The following is a 15,551-nucleotide window of genomic DNA, read 5'->3' on the forward strand; positions in this document are numbered from 1 at the left end:
CGCAGGACGCAACGTTACGGTAACCTCACGTCATCAGTGCTGGTACTGCTCCCACTCTTGCAGTATTAACAGTGAGTCTTATCTCACAGCACTGGTGAATCCCTCACTCTGTCAGCGCTGGTACTGGTCACACTCCTGCAGTATTAACAGTGAGTCTTATCACACAGCACTGTTGAATCCCTCACTCTGTCAGCCTGGACCGCCCCCTCTCTCCGACTGAACCATCCCCTCTCAGACTGAACTGTTCCCTCTCAGACTGTACCACCCCTCTCTCAGTCTGAACCTCCCATTGTCTCAGACTGAAATGCCCCCTCTCTCAGACTGAACCGCCCGCTGGCTTGGACTGAACCACCCTCTCTCTCAGACTGAGCCGCTCCTCTCTCAGCCTGAACCGCCCCTCTCTCGGACTGAACCACCCCCTCTGTCAGACTGAACCGCCCCTCTCTCAGACTGAACCGCACCCTGTCTCTTCATTGTCTCTGAACAACAATACGAATTTCTGCACCTCCTTTAATGTAGTAAAACATCCCGAGCTCATTTACAGGTGCGTAATCTGAAAAAACATTGAGACCGAGTCACCTTAGGAGATATTAGGACAGGTGACCAAAAGTTAGTTCACAGAGGTAGATTTTAAAGAGAGTCTTAAAGCAGGAGGGAGAAGGAATTCATGAGCTTAGGGCCCAAGCAGCTGAAGGCCAATGGAGGGATGAAGGAAATCAGTGATGTACAAGAGGCCAGAATTGGAGGACAGCAGAGATCTCGGAGGGTTGCAGGTCTGGAGGAGGTTAGAGAGATCGGGAGGAGCGAGGCCATGGATGTGAACTTTAAAATCGAGGCATTGCTGGACCGGAAGCCAATATAGGTCAGTGAGCACAGGGGTGATGGGTGAACAAGGAGCGGCACTGAATACCATCCAGTCACATGAGAGAAGTGACCATAGAGACATAATTTCCTCCCCACTCAAGGACAACTGCATTCAGCAGTTAAATGGTTAATGTGTTGGCCCTTCGAGGCGGCTCGCCCTCCCTGCACTGAAACACCAGACACTGGCTCCGAGGTAACAACAGAAAATGCTGGAAAAACTCAGCAGGCCAGGCAACATCCGTGGAGAGAAATTAGAGTCGACATTTCGGGTCTAACCCTTTTTCAAAACTGGAAAGGAAAGTTTTGAAAAAGGGTTAGACCCGAAATGTCGACTCTAATTTCTCTCCACAGATGTTGCCTGGCCTGCTGAGTTTTTCCAGCATTTTCTGCTGTTATTTCGGATTTCCAGCATCTGCAGTATTTTGCTATCGTACTGGCTCTGACGTGTTGGTCTGAAAGTTCAAACATCAAAGAATCCGTGGAACGGTTCATAAAGTCCCAGATAGAGACATTACAATTCATCCTTGGAGCTGTTTCTCTTTTATTGGGATATAATACTTCACAAAGAATTGTTTCTAACTAACTTTGTTCATAGTTAAACAAGTTGTCAAACCGGTTCGCTTAGTATTTCGAAACAGCAGCTTCCAGTCAGAGGGTGGAGATGTAGCTCAAATCTCAAATAACAAGGATCAGCTCCAATTACCAAACTGATTGGCAGGAAGAAAACCAGGAACAGCCTCCTGATTGGTGGGCAATGAGTTTACAAAGACAGAACTGGCAGGCTGCACACGGAAAGGGAGAATCTGCAGATCCAGGTAAGGTTCATGTATGCAGCCTGTGTCCAGTGTCTCACTTTAATCTCCCTGTTTAAAGCCGGTGTCTCCTGGTGAGATGATGTTCCATGGGCCCTCTCCCCGCGGCTCTAGCCATTCTCTGTGTCCGCTCGGACAGTGACCGAGGACGGTCTGCTCAACACTGGGACCCTCGGCTGAACCTGCTCCCGTTCCCCACCATCCCTCTCATTGATAAGAGGGGTAGAGCGAGAGTGACCCGGAACATGGACTCCACAGTGTCCGCCAATCCTAGGCTGGTCAGACAGACAGTTTAATCAGAGAAAAATGACAACAAAGAAGGAAGCCATTCGACCCATCGTGTCCGTGCCGGTCGGAAAAGTGCTACCCAGCCTAATCCCACCTTCTAACACTTGGTCCGTAGCCCTGTAGGTTGCGGCTCTTCAACTGCACATCCAAGTACTTTTTAACTGTGATGGGTGTTTCTGCCTCTACCACCCTTTCGGGCGGTGAGTTCCAGACCTCCAGCACCCTCTAGGTGATTTTTTCCCCTCATCTCCCCTCTAATCCTTCGACCAACTGCTTTAAATCTATGCCTCATGGTTCTTGACCCCCTGGCTAAGGGGAATAGTTCCTTCCTATGCACTCTATCTAGGCCCCTCATAATTGTATACATCTGAATTAAATCTCCTCTCAGCCTCCTCTGTTCCAAGGAAAACAACTCCAGCCTATCCAATTTTTCCTCATAGCTAAAGTTTTCCATTCCTGGCAACATCCTTGTAACTCTCTGCAGCCTCTCTAGTGCAATCACATCCTTCCTGTAATGTGGTGACCAGAACTGCATGCAGTACTCAAGCTGTGGCCTAACCAGTGTTGTATACAGTTCTAGCATAACTTCCCTATGCCTTTTAACTACTTTATCGACCTGTCCTGCTACCTTTAAGGATCTGTGGATATTCACTCCAAGGTTCCTCTGTTCCTCCACACCTCGGTATCCTCACATTAATTGTGTATTCCCTTGCCTTGTTGCCCCGCCCCAAATGCATTACCTCACATTCTTCCGGATTGAATTCCATTTGCCACTTTTCTGCCCAACAGACCAGTTCATCGATATCATCCTGTAGTCTAAAGCTTTCTTCCTCACTGTCAACCACACGGTCATTTTTTGTATAAACTGCAGATTTCTTTATTATGCCCTCTACATTTAATGTAACACAATGTGGGACAATACACTCTGGATTGAAGGGTTACAGACTGGAATACAGCGTGAATAGGGAATGACTGGGAGAGGGTCACACAGAGTTCACTCTAGATACAGAAATCACTAAACCTTGGATTCCAGCTCTAAACAATACTCGAGGTCACTGCAGTTGTTCAGTGAGCTGGAACTCGGTGTGTTGAGCTTGGGACGCCTGTCCCAGGAAGGACAGATTGGCTCTGGAGGGAGTCCGGCTGTAATTGTTCAGGGTGACAGCTGAGATGAAGGGACTGAGCTATGATGAGAGGCTCGGTTTACTTTACTGATATTTCCAGGGATAAGTCGGCGGTCTAATTTAATATCCTCCCCCCCCCCCCCCCTTGTTCTGATTTACCCAGAATGACAATTCTTCCTCTGTAATATCCTGTCAATTGTCTTCATTGTGATAAACGCGGGCTGGTAAATAATCTTCACTCTGTTCGGGCAAACCAGGAAAAGGGGACGGAAAATTAAAATGCTGATAAACCCGGTTAAAAGCCGATGATAAGACTTTGTTCCTGTTATAAAGGATTGTGGAACTACAGCCCGCCCGGTGATACATGACGGATTAATTGTGGTGTTACAAAGCTGGAGTTGTTGGTCACGGAGTACAAGGGGAGGGAGAGAACAGTTTAGCAAAGACCATTGTAACTTTGTGAAAATTGGATAAACCTTTGAAGCTACGGATCGATGGGAGAGTGTGTGACGGTGAGATTAGTTTAGCTTTGTTCTAGTAAAGAGCCGGATGCAGACACGGTGGCCTGATGCTTGCATTCTGTGCTGTAAACATCCATGTCAGTAAAGGGGAATTTATATATCGGGCGCTGCAGGAATGGGCCGACAACAGCAGGGGCTCTATTGCCCACTGGCAGTCTGATTTTCCTCACAGTGAAATCAGTGAAGGGAAAATCGCGGGTTGAGAGCGCGCAGTTCCCGACAGGTGATCCCGGCCGGCATTAGGGGCTCTGAAGTGGAAAAAGCTCCAGCTAAATGTTAAATAATAATAATAATCAACTTTATTGTCATTGTTAGTGCACAAGTGCAGTACAACGAAATGTAGGCTTGCGGCTCCTGAGAGTGTACAAGTGCTGTCCTGGGTAATAAAATGCCAGAACAGGCTGTGTGGGATAAATCACTCGGGTCTGTTCCTATATTCCAGTGACAGTTTCTTGATAGCAAACTTAGTTAAAATCCAAAGTTTCCTGTTCAGGAGATTGAAACTGTGATGGAGTGAAGCAGCCTCGAATGGTATAACATAAATCTCACCTGTCTCTAGGCTGTTGGGTTCCTACCCTGAAATTCGGTGCAGCGTTCTCAGCCTAGTTCTCAGAGCAACTTGGACAGAATTCCAGCGAGGTCCCCCGAGCTCCCTCCTTAGCTTCAGCAGGAGATCAGGGGAATCTTTCATGTTTGAAGCAGAGGGGACCAGGTTCAGGAACATCAATTGTTTGATGTGTAATAAGAGGAGCCAGCTCAAGGATCCTAGAATGACTTATTATTGTGGATGATCATCGCCATCATGGCCTTGACGGAGGCCTGGCTGAGGGGTGATGACACCTTTCCCCTCAATAAAGCTTCCCCGCCTGGCGATACCTTCCACCATTCGGCCTGCTCAATCCGCTGGAGTGGTGGTGTAGCCCTTATCTCTAAATCTCACCATGGGCTGGTTCTCTACTCCTCTGGCAATTTCTCCTATGAACATCTGGCCCTCTTCCACCCCTCTTGCCTCTCATTCCCGCCCCACACCGTTACCCCTGGAATCGCCAAGGATCTATCCTGGGCTCCCTCCTATTTCTCAGCTGCATGCTATAATACGTCAGGTTCCACATGTACACTGACGACATCCAGCTCTACCGAACCACCACCCTCTCCCTCGACCCAGTGCCTCCGTGTTATCAGACTGCTTGTCGAACATTTAATCCTGGATGAGACACAATTTCCTCCAATTAAACATTGTCTTCACCCCATCCTCCACACCCTCCTCATGGATTCCAGCCCCTCCCTGGCCTCTGTCTCGGGCTGAATTAGACTGACCGCATCCTCGCCGTCCTACTTGACTCTGAGCTGAGCTTTCCACCCCACATCTCTGTGATATCGCCCGTCTCTGCCTCAGCTATTCTGCTGCAGAAACCATCACCTCCCTGTTACCTCCGGTCCCAATATTCTCCTGGCCGGACTCCCATCTTCCACTTTCCATAAACAGAAGCTCATCCAAGACTCTGCCTGCTGGATCATAACCCGCACCAAGATTGGTCCACCTGCCCCACTGAGAGAAACACTCCCTTAGCCTTTTTAATTGTTTTTTGTATCTGTGTACTGGCTTTTAATCATTTATATACTTGGACTCTCAAATCTCTTTGCTCCTTCGACAGTTTCTATTTTCTCACCATTTAGAAAATACTCCGATTTACCTTTCCTGGGTCCAAACCTGAAACTTGCCCACGTTTAACTCCATTTGCCGCAGTGTTTCCACTCAATTACTCTATCTATGTCCCCTTACAGCCCCGTGCTTCAGTCCGCACTACTTGCTGTCCCCTGAACGGAGGGTCATCTGTGAGTTTGGATATAAAACTCTCTTCCTTCATCCCAGACATTAATAAATATGTTGAAAAGTTGAGGCCCCAGAACTGAACCCCAGGGAACATCAGATGTCACTTCAATGGTAATACACACTGGGAGTGATGTAAAACGGGCTGCCGACTCGCTATCACCTGTTTTACACAATCGCATGAAACCAAAATCTACCCCCTTGTTTAAATAAAAGTAAATGAGAAACAAAAACATCGCCCGGGGTGTAAAATCGGTGCCAATTCGCTACCTCCTGTTTTTCACCGGGTGCCTAAAGTTTTCCTACATTACAACAGTGACTACACTGCAAAAGTACTTCCTTGGCTGTAAAGCGCTTTGCAACGCCCTGAGGTCGTGAAAGACGCGATAGAAATGCAATTCTTTCTTTCTTAAATTACCCCCATGTCTAACATTGATTTAAAAAAAGCCCCACTGAGGACATTAACAATGTTTTCCGTTTCACCAACACCATGTCCTGACTGTACTGAGCCTATTTTTGCTGTAATCTTTCCTCAAAATCAGTGACCCTTCAGTATCAATTCATGAATTGAACCGTCCACAACTATTTACAATTCTATCCACAGCTCCAAATGCCGCAATCATTGAGATGCTCCGAACGTGGGATGATGACTAGCTCTAGAAACTGGTGAAATTCTCCCGGGACAGACTGGAACAGGCGATGAAGAAGGGTTGCCCGTTGTCATGGTGGGGTTAATCTAAGAGGAAAAACTCAGTGGATTAAAACATCGGGTAAGTGGCAGAAACACAGTGAGTTTGGTTGGTTTCAGTAACACACAAGCAGCAGGAAGCTGCAGCCCAGAAATTGCTGATAATGAAGTTAGAGGATAAACACATCGCACCTCACTATGAGATGCCTCTCCGTGCCATTTTAGCTCAAGGTTTATTCCCTTCAAATAAGAAAATTGCAGAGCAAGGTGATCCGAATGTGTGAAATGCTGATCCGCGAATATCGCCAGTGGCAATTGCTGCCTCGTGGTTTTCCCGTCACCTGCCATGAAATCGTTTAACTCTGATCAACTGTTAAACATGATGGGGTTCATTTTCGGGGGATGATTTCCAAAGTGTGATTCAGGTGTGCGGCTGGGCCGGTGGGGCGCAAGGGGGGGGGTCAGCGGGTTGGGGGCCAGGGCCAGTGGTGTATGTAACTTCAAAGCCCTACTCACTCATCATCCCTATGCTTGAGAACTTACATTGTCTCCCGGTTCCCCGAGCGTCTCCAATTTAAAAGTCCCATCGTTGTTTCAATCTCTTCCTGTTTCTAAACTCTTCCAACCCCACAATCCCCACCACCAAGATATCTCTATTCCTGTGACTCTGGCCTCTTGTGGCATTTCACCACCTCCTCCTCCCCCCATCTATGTCGGCTGTCCCGGCTCAATGCTCATCAATTCCCCAGCTAAACCTCTCCAGCTTCCTCCTCCTTTAGAACCCTCCGAAACTCACTGCTGTGACCAACATTCTGACCACGCCTCCTTCTACCGCCTTTAGTCTGAGCCCATCTTTTGTCATACTTGGCTACTTAGCTGGAAATGCAAGTTGTTGTGTGTTTATTGTACCAGTGTCAGCGTGAGTGACACAGCAGATAACTGAATCTTACAAGATCTCAAACTTGGTTATAATTTGGAGAATAACTTCAACTATAGTTTGCAGAAATTACTGATCTGAGAGTGAATCAATTTTACATTTCCCCAGTGGGGAAAGGAAAGGACGCTGACTGAGAGTTTGATTGGACGCACGTGCGAGGGCCCACACAGCGAGACACGCGCACAAGTGGAGAATATTCACTAAAACAGCAGGCAAATCTACCACTTGTACATCTATGGCCATTCCTGAGATTGATAAAATCAGTGAAAATGTTCCACAAATCAATGCTGTCCATCACCTCACTGTTTAAAGTTACATGATTCATAACATTCTATTATTATTCGTGGAACAGCGGTAAATATCCTCACCTCCTACAGTGCTTATTAGTCAGGTTCTGATGTGAGATGTGGTCAATATATTCAAATAGAAACACCAATCAGGACACATCTCCATGAACACAGGGACACTGTCACTGCCGATCGAGACCAGAGGATCACACCCTGCTATATATTGTGTGTGGATAGGAATCATCATATTCATAAAGTACCAGAATTTAATATCAAAACTCGAATCAAAATTAATTAATACAAATATGCGAATAAAAAATACAATAGCGCCAGACTGTGTAAAACCGAGTGAAGGATCATTTAATCCATCAATGATCACCCCGCTCCACATTTCCCTGCAGAACATTCCCTACCTCAGGAATAAGGCTGGTTTTGGCCTGCACTGTGTGAGTAAATCTCACCAATGGGCGCTCCCAGTGCGGAGTCTCGGCCAATGGGAGCCCGTCGGGAACTTGGTTGTGGAGATCAGCGGGACTCACAGGATTTCACTGGGCAGCTGTCTGTGTCACACCTGATGTGGAGAGTTGATCGTAACACTCGGGAAATGCTCGATCCCGGAGCTCACAGCTGGTGTACTGATGGGGAGGAGGGACTTGATATCATGTTCAACAAGGCAGCGCTCTCCTCATTTTAATATTTCTGTCTAACCCTCCTATTAATATAGTTATTACAGAGCATTATAATCTGGGAACACCTGTCACCACCATGGCTGAAGGTCCAACCAGGGGAGAAGATCCAACATCTTCAACAAGAATGAGAATGGACACAGGTAAGAACACAGAATGTTATTTACAATATAATTTCTGACCCGACAAAGGGTCCAGATCTCGTGCAAGGACCTCCAGCTCTCACAGGTCGAGGGAACAGGACAGGGGCTGATTAGAAAGAGGGAAGTGAGTGACCATCTAGAGAAGCATCACAGGGAGCCCCTCCACCTGTGACTGAGTACTGGAACTGTCCAATAGATGGGGACTGTAAGGTGGATGGAGACAGTGACTCAGAGGAGGGTCTTCCTGAGCAATAGTTTGAAGCCAGGGAGCAGGAGGTCATCCCGAGTGAGCTGAGGGTGAGCGGAGAATGATAGAGATATCTGATTCCAGAGGGAAGAACATCTTTGAACGGCTGTGACCTTTTCTTTGAAGGCAAGAAGAGCAGAAAATTGTTACAGTCAAAACCAAAAACACAACTAGAAATACATTAAAAAATAATTTCTGGTACGTGTGTGTCACTGGCAAGGCCCCCATTTATTGCCCATAGCAAGTTGCCATTAAATAGGTGATAATGGCCACCTTCTTGAATCTCTGCAGTCCATGTGGTGAAGGTGATCCCACAGTGCTGTTGGGTAGGGAGTTCCAAGGTTTTGATCCAGCGACAATAAAGGAGAGGTGATGCATGTCCAACTTATGGTTGTATGTGACTTTAAGGAGAATTGGAAACGAAGGTGTTCCCATGCACTTGGTGCCCTTGTCCTTCTAGGTGGTGGATATCATGGGTATGGGAGGCGCTGTCGAAGATGCATTGCTGACTTACTGGTGGGCACCCTGTGGACAGCAATCTGCAACCACAGTAAGCCAATGGTGGAGGGAGTCAATGTTTAACCCAATGGATGGGGTGCTGATCAAGCATAATGCTTTATCCTGGATGGTGTTGAGCATCTTCAGTGTTGTTGTAACTGCACTCGTCCAGGCAAATGGAAAGTGTTCCATCACTCTCCTGACGTATGTTGTAGGTGGGGGAGAGAATTTGGGGAGTCACGAGGTGAGCCACTCGCCACAGAATACCCAGCCTCTGACCTGCTCCAATAGACACGGGGATGTATGTGGCTGGTCCTGTTCCAGTTTGGTTGATGTGGGGGACTTGTTGATGGTAATGTCATTGACTGTCATGGCATATGGCTATGGTATCTCTTGTTGGAGATGGTCATTGCCTGACACTGGGAACGGCAGCGTACTGGTAATGTCACTGGGCTAGTAATCCAGAGGCCTGGACTAATGATTCAGAGCCGTGAGTTCAAATCCCACCACGGCAGCTGGGGACTTAAATAAATCTGGAATAAAAAGCTGGTATCAGTAATGGTAACCATGAAACTATCGGATTATCATTAAAAACCCATCTGGTTCACTAATGTCTTTTAGGGAAGGAAATCTGCCGTCCTTACCTGCTCTGGCCTATATGTGACTCCAGACCCACAGCAATGTGGTTGACTCTTAACTGCCCTCTGAAATGGCCTAGCAAGTCACTCAGTTGTAACTAACCGCTACGTAACAAAATACCATCACCACACGGACTGCAGCGGTTCAAGAAGGCGGCTCACCACCACCTTCTCGAAGGCAACTAGGGATGGGTAATAAATGCTGGCCTTGCCAGCGACGCCCAGATCCCATAAAACAAATTAAAAAAAAAAAAACTTGTCTGGTTTGAATATTATTTGCGACATATCAGGCCAAAACTGGATGTTATCCACGTATTGCTGCAATCAGGCATGGACTACTTCATTATTGGAGGAATTGCCAATGGAGCCGAACAAACTGCAACCATCAGCGAGCAGCACCACTTCTAACCTTATGATGGAGCGAAGGTCACTGATGAAGCAGCTGGGAATAGTTGAGTCTCAGACGCTGGCCTGGTTTGAGGGCTGTATTGAGGGAATTTAAAGTCAGGCAATGGAATGTAAAACAAAGCATCAAGGTGGTGATCTCTGGCTGTAGGGTAGGGCGGGGTGGTTAAAAGGGAATTAGGTTCAAGGCCAGCAGATAATATAAAAAGTCAGGGTTTATGAAAAGTAAAGTAATAACTCAAGGTTCTATCACTGGGGATGAAGGGGGAATCCAGTTGTGGAGGATGATGTTTTGAGGAGGTATCAAATATTTCCAATAATTTCTAAAAATGATGGTGGTAGTGCGAGAAGGTGGACTAGAGGAGGATGTGGGATCATAGTTGGAGTTAAATGTAGAGAAGGATTTGGAGCTGAAAAAATAGTCAAGACGGGTAAGTGACTGGGCCCAGAGATAACGCACTCCAGGCTGTTAAATCAAATCACAGAGGAGGGAGGACAGGCTCTCCACAATTGTTCAATCAGTTTTAGGTACAAACAACACACTGGAGCACCGAAGGAGCCCAAGTAACGTCTCTGTTCAACAGTGGAGGAGAGAGGATAAATCGGGTAACTAGACCAGTCTACGGCAGTTATGGGCAGAATGCTCGAGTCTGAAATTTAAGGTTGAATTAGTCAATGTTGAGATACAGGGGGTGATCAGGGAAGGCTGGAATGGACTAGCTGTAGGCAAGATATGTCTGACAAATTTGCAAGCTTTTTTTTAAAGAATGGACTCTATAGATCGATGGGATGCAGCATCTGCGGTGTATATGTGGTTTGAGAAAGTGTTTGATAATGCGGCTCACAGGAGGTTTCAGCTGTCTGGTATAAGAGGCAATGTAGCAGCTTGCATATAAAGTGGATAATGAGTTTAGTTTTCTCCATTTGTGTTCACAGATCCAAACTCTGCAATCACTGAGTTTTTGACAGAGTGCGACGATTACCAGCTGTTCCAGTTGACGAAATTCTACCGGGACAGACTGGAACAGGCGATTGAAGGAGGGGTGGATGGAGTCAGCTCATTGTTAACATACGAGTGGCATTTTAATAGACAAGAACATCGGGTGAGTGGGAGGGACACAGGATAAGTTTGGATTATTTAAACATCACAGAACTGATAGGATATCAGATCTTAGAATCGTAGAATGTTACAGAAGGAAAACAGGCCATATAGGAAAGAAAGGGTTAAAGCTGTTAATATTCTAAATCTGAAACAACAACACAAATGTGAAAATACCCACTGGATCCATCAGTCTATGTAAAAAGGAGAGGGTAACGGGTACAATATTATAATTTGTGGGCTGAATTCAAAGGGAACCCAGAATTTTAGTAGTTTCTCACAGAGAGACAACTGGCTGTAGTTTTAGGGAAGGTCATGAGTTGAATGTCCTACAAATTATATAAAGTAAATTGAGGAACAGTGAGATGATTTTAAAAAATCAGCTGTGGGCTAAAGGAAAGAGATTTTTACAAAATGCTAAACCAGTGAACAAGTATTGGACCCAAACAGTCCCAAAAAACCCATGGGGAGTGTCCGATCAACCGACTAGAATGATCCCAATTATATTGATTCAGACACCTGCGATTAATCAACTTGTTGGTTCTATGAAGATCCTCCGGACGTTCAAGCAAATTATACAGCTATAGTTAGTAGAATCACAGAAACTTACAGCGCAGAAGGAGGCCACGTCGTGCCTGTGCTGGCCCTTTGACAGAGCAGCCGAGCTCAGTCCCACATCCCCACTATTTGTCCGTAATCCTGCAAGTTCCTCATTCACAAGTACCTGTCTAACTCCCTTTAAAGCTATTTATGGCATCAGCTTACATCACCTTTTCAGGTCGAGCGCTCCAGATCCCGACATCACTGAGTGAAAAGAATTCTCCTCATCCTCCCTGTAGATCTTTTGCCATGATTTTAAATCTATGACCTCTGGTTATTGACCCACTCACCAGACGGAATAGTTTTTTCTCTATCTGTATCAAAACTTCTTATCATCTTGAAAACCTCTATTAGGTCACCTGTTAACCTTCTCTGTTCCAAAGAGAACAGTGCTAACTTTCCCGATCTAATAATAGTACATCCTTCAAGTCTGTGAATACTAACCAATCCTGGCATGTTCTCAGTGCAGGATACCAAAGAATTACTGAAAGTGACCCTATTTATAGACCTAGATCAGAGGTGTCAAACAGACTGTCCGCAGAGCAGTTCCATCAGCCCATGTAACAAAAGTCCCTCATCCCTGGTATTATTATAGTGAATCTCCTCTGCACCCTGCCCAAGGCTTTGACAGGATATAACGTGTGGTGCCCAGAATTAGACACAATACTCCAGCTGAGGACTAACCACTGATTTATGAATGTTTAGCATAATGTCCTTTCTTTTGTACTCTATGTCTCTATTTATAAAACTAGGAATACCGTCTGTTTTTTAACAGCCTTCTCAACTGATTCTGCCAACTTCAAATAATTCTCTACATAAACCCTGAGGTCCCTGTTCCTTCAACCATTTTAAAATTGTACAGTTTAGTTTGAATTGCCTCTCCTCATTCTTTCTTCCAAACATAGAGTCAAAGAGTTATACAGCACAGAAAGAGGCCCTTCGGCCCATCCTGTCTGCGCCGGCCATCAAACCCTATCTATTCTAACCCCATTTTCCCGAACTTGGTTCGTAGCCTTGTATGCTACAGCAGTTCAAGTGCTCATCTAAATGCCTCTTGAGTGTTGAGGGTTCCTGCCTCTACCACCCTTTCAGACAGTGAGTTCCAGATTCCAACCACCCTCTTGGTGAAAAAGTTTTTCCTCGAATCTCCTATAAACCTGCTGCCCCTTACCTTGAAACTATGCCCCCTGGTTATTGACCCCTCTACTAAGGGGAAAAGTTCCTTTCTATCCACCCTATCTATGCCCCTCATAATTTTGTACACCTCAGGTCCCTCCTCAGCCTTCTCTGCTCTAAGGAAAACAACCCCAGCCTGTCCAGTCTCTCTTCATAGCTGAAACGCTTCAGCCCAGGTAACATCCTGGTGAATCTCCTCTGCACCCTCTCTAATGCAATCACATCCTTCCTATAGTGTGGTGACCAGAACTGCACATGGTATTCCAGCTGTGGCCTAACTAGTGTTTTGTACATCTCCATCATAACCTCCCTGCTATTGCCTTCATTAGCCGAGGCTTAGAATTTAAGGATCCCATATGCCTTTTTAACCACCTTATCTACCTGTCCTGCTGCCTTCAGGGATCTATGTACATGCACACCAAGGTCCCTCTGATCCTCTGTCCTTCCTAGGGTCCTACCATTCATTGTGTATTCCCTTGCCTTGTTAGTCCTCCCAAAATGCATCACCTCACACTTTTCAGGGTTCAATTCCATTTGCCACTGTTCTGCCCATATGGCCAACCCATCTATATCATCCTGTAGCCTGAGGCTTCCCTCCTCGCTATTTACCACAGTCCACCAATTTTCGTGTCATCTGCGAACTTACTGATCATAGCTCCTACATTCATATCTAAAACAGCAACGGACACAGCACCAATCCCTGTGGTACACCACTGGACACAGGCTTCCAGTCACAAAAGGAACCTTTGACCATCACCCTCTGCCTCCTGCCACTAAGCCAATTTTGGATCCAATGTGCCAACTTGCCCTGAATCCCATGGGCACTTACCTTCTTGATCAGTCTCCCATGCAGGACCTTGTCGAAAGCCTTTCTGAAGTCCATATAGACTACATCAACTGCAGTACCCGCATCCACACACCTAGTCACCTCCTCGAAAAATTCAATCAAGTTGGTTAGACATCATCTCCCCCTGACAAAGACATGCTGACTATCCTTGATTAATCCTTGCCTCTCCAAGTGGAGACTAATTCTGTCCCTCACAATTTTTTCCAATAATTTCCCTACCACTGATGTTGGGCTCACTGGCCTGTAATTCACTGGTTTATCCCTACTATTCTTCTTGAATAATGGTACTACGTGAACTGTCCTCCAGTCCTCTGGCACCTCCCCTCTGACCAGAAAGGATCTGAAAATTTGTGTCAGAGCCCCTGCAATCTCCTCCCTTGCCTCACACAGTAGCCTGGGATACATATCGTCTGAACCTGGGGATTTATCCACTTTTAAGTCCGCTAAAACCGCGAATACCTCCTCCCCCTGGATGCTAATTTGTTCAAGTATATCACAATTCCCCTGCCTGATTTCTGTGCCTACATCGTCCTTCTCCATAGTGAACACAGATGCAAAATATTCATTTAAAACCTCACCTATACCTTCCGGCTCTATACACAGATTGCCACTTTGGTCCCTAATGGGCCCTACTCTTTCCCTGGTTATCCACTTGCCCTTAATATACTTATGAAACACCTTGGGATTTTCCGTTATTTTGCCCGCTAGTGTTTTTTCATGCCCCTTCGCTCTCCTAATTTCTTTTTTAAGTACCCCCCCTGCAATTTCTATACTCCTCTAGGGCTTCCACTGTTTTTAGTCCTTTGTATCTGCCAAAAGCCTCCCTTTTTTTCCTAATCCATTCATGTATATCCCTTGACATCCAGGGTTCTCCGGATTTGTTCCCACCCTTGATCTTTACAGGAACATGTTGCCGTTGTACTCTCTCTATTTCCTTTCTGAATGACCCCCACTGCTCTGATATGGATTTTCCTGCAAGTAGCTGATCCCCGTCCACTTTGGCCAGATCCTGTCTGATATTAAAATCGGCCTTCCCCCAATTTAGAACCTTTATTTCCGGTCTATCTTTGTCCTTTTCCATGACTACCTTAAATCTCACCAAATTATGGTCCCTGTCACCAAAATGCTCTCCTACTGACACTTCCACCACTTGCCTGGCTACATTCCATAGAATTAGGCCCAGTACCACACCCTCTCTTGTAGGACTTTCTACATGCTGGCTCAAAAAGCTCTCCTGGATGCACCTTAAGAATTCCGCCCCCTCTAAGCCTTTCACACTCTGACTATCCCAGTTAATATTGGGGAAGTTGAAATCCCCTACTATTATCAGTATATCAATTCACACTTCTCTGCCATGTGTCTGCCCATTTCACCAGTCTGTCTCTGCCCTCCTGAAGCCTGCTATGACCCTTCTCGCTATTTACTACTTTTTGAGTTTCGCGCAATCTGCAATAAAAAAATTATGCTCTGTATACCTAAGTGCAGGTCATTAACATATATTGAAAAGAGTAGTCATCCTAATACTGAGTCCTGTGGGACAACACTGCACTCTTTAGTCTGAAAAACAGCCGTTCACTACTGCTCTCTGTTTCCTTTCTCTTAGACAATATTATATCAACGCTGCCATTGCCCATTTGATCCCATGGGCTTCTAATTTGCTAACATGTCTATTACGTGGTTCTTGGTCAAACGCCTTTTGAAAGTCCATATACACAACATCAACCGCACAACCCTTGTCAACCGTTAATTCATTAAACCACTCAATCAATTTATTCAACCACAATATGCCTTTAATAAATCCATGCTGGCTGCAATTTATTAACCCATGTTTTTCCAAGTGAATATTTTGTCCTGGGTTAT

The 15,551-nt window shown here is 45.8% G+C and overlaps 1 long non-coding RNA gene and 1 pseudogene across 2 annotated transcripts in view; both read left to right on the top strand.

Moving 5' to 3' along the window:
• LOC147092727 (NACHT, LRR and PYD domains-containing protein 3-like) overlaps positions 1-15,551 on the top strand; it is a 1,209,123-nt pseudogene that overhangs the window by 1,146,315 nt on the left and 47,257 nt on the right. The window lies entirely within an intron of this gene.
• Positions 1,281-12,424, top strand: LOC147092743 (uncharacterized). Its single transcript, XR_015075072.1, has 4 exons — positions 1,281-1,679; positions 6,045-6,210; positions 8,077-8,181; positions 10,906-12,424. It is a non-coding gene; the product is annotated as an uncharacterized LOC147092743 (long non-coding RNA).

This window comes from Somniosus microcephalus, unplaced genomic scaffold (assembly GCF_052327205.1).
Source record: "Somniosus microcephalus isolate GS21.2 unplaced genomic scaffold, FLI_Smic_1.0 unresolved_chr2, whole genome shotgun sequence".
Lineage (NCBI taxonomy): Eukaryota > Metazoa > Chordata > Chondrichthyes > Squaliformes > Somniosidae > Somniosus > Somniosus microcephalus.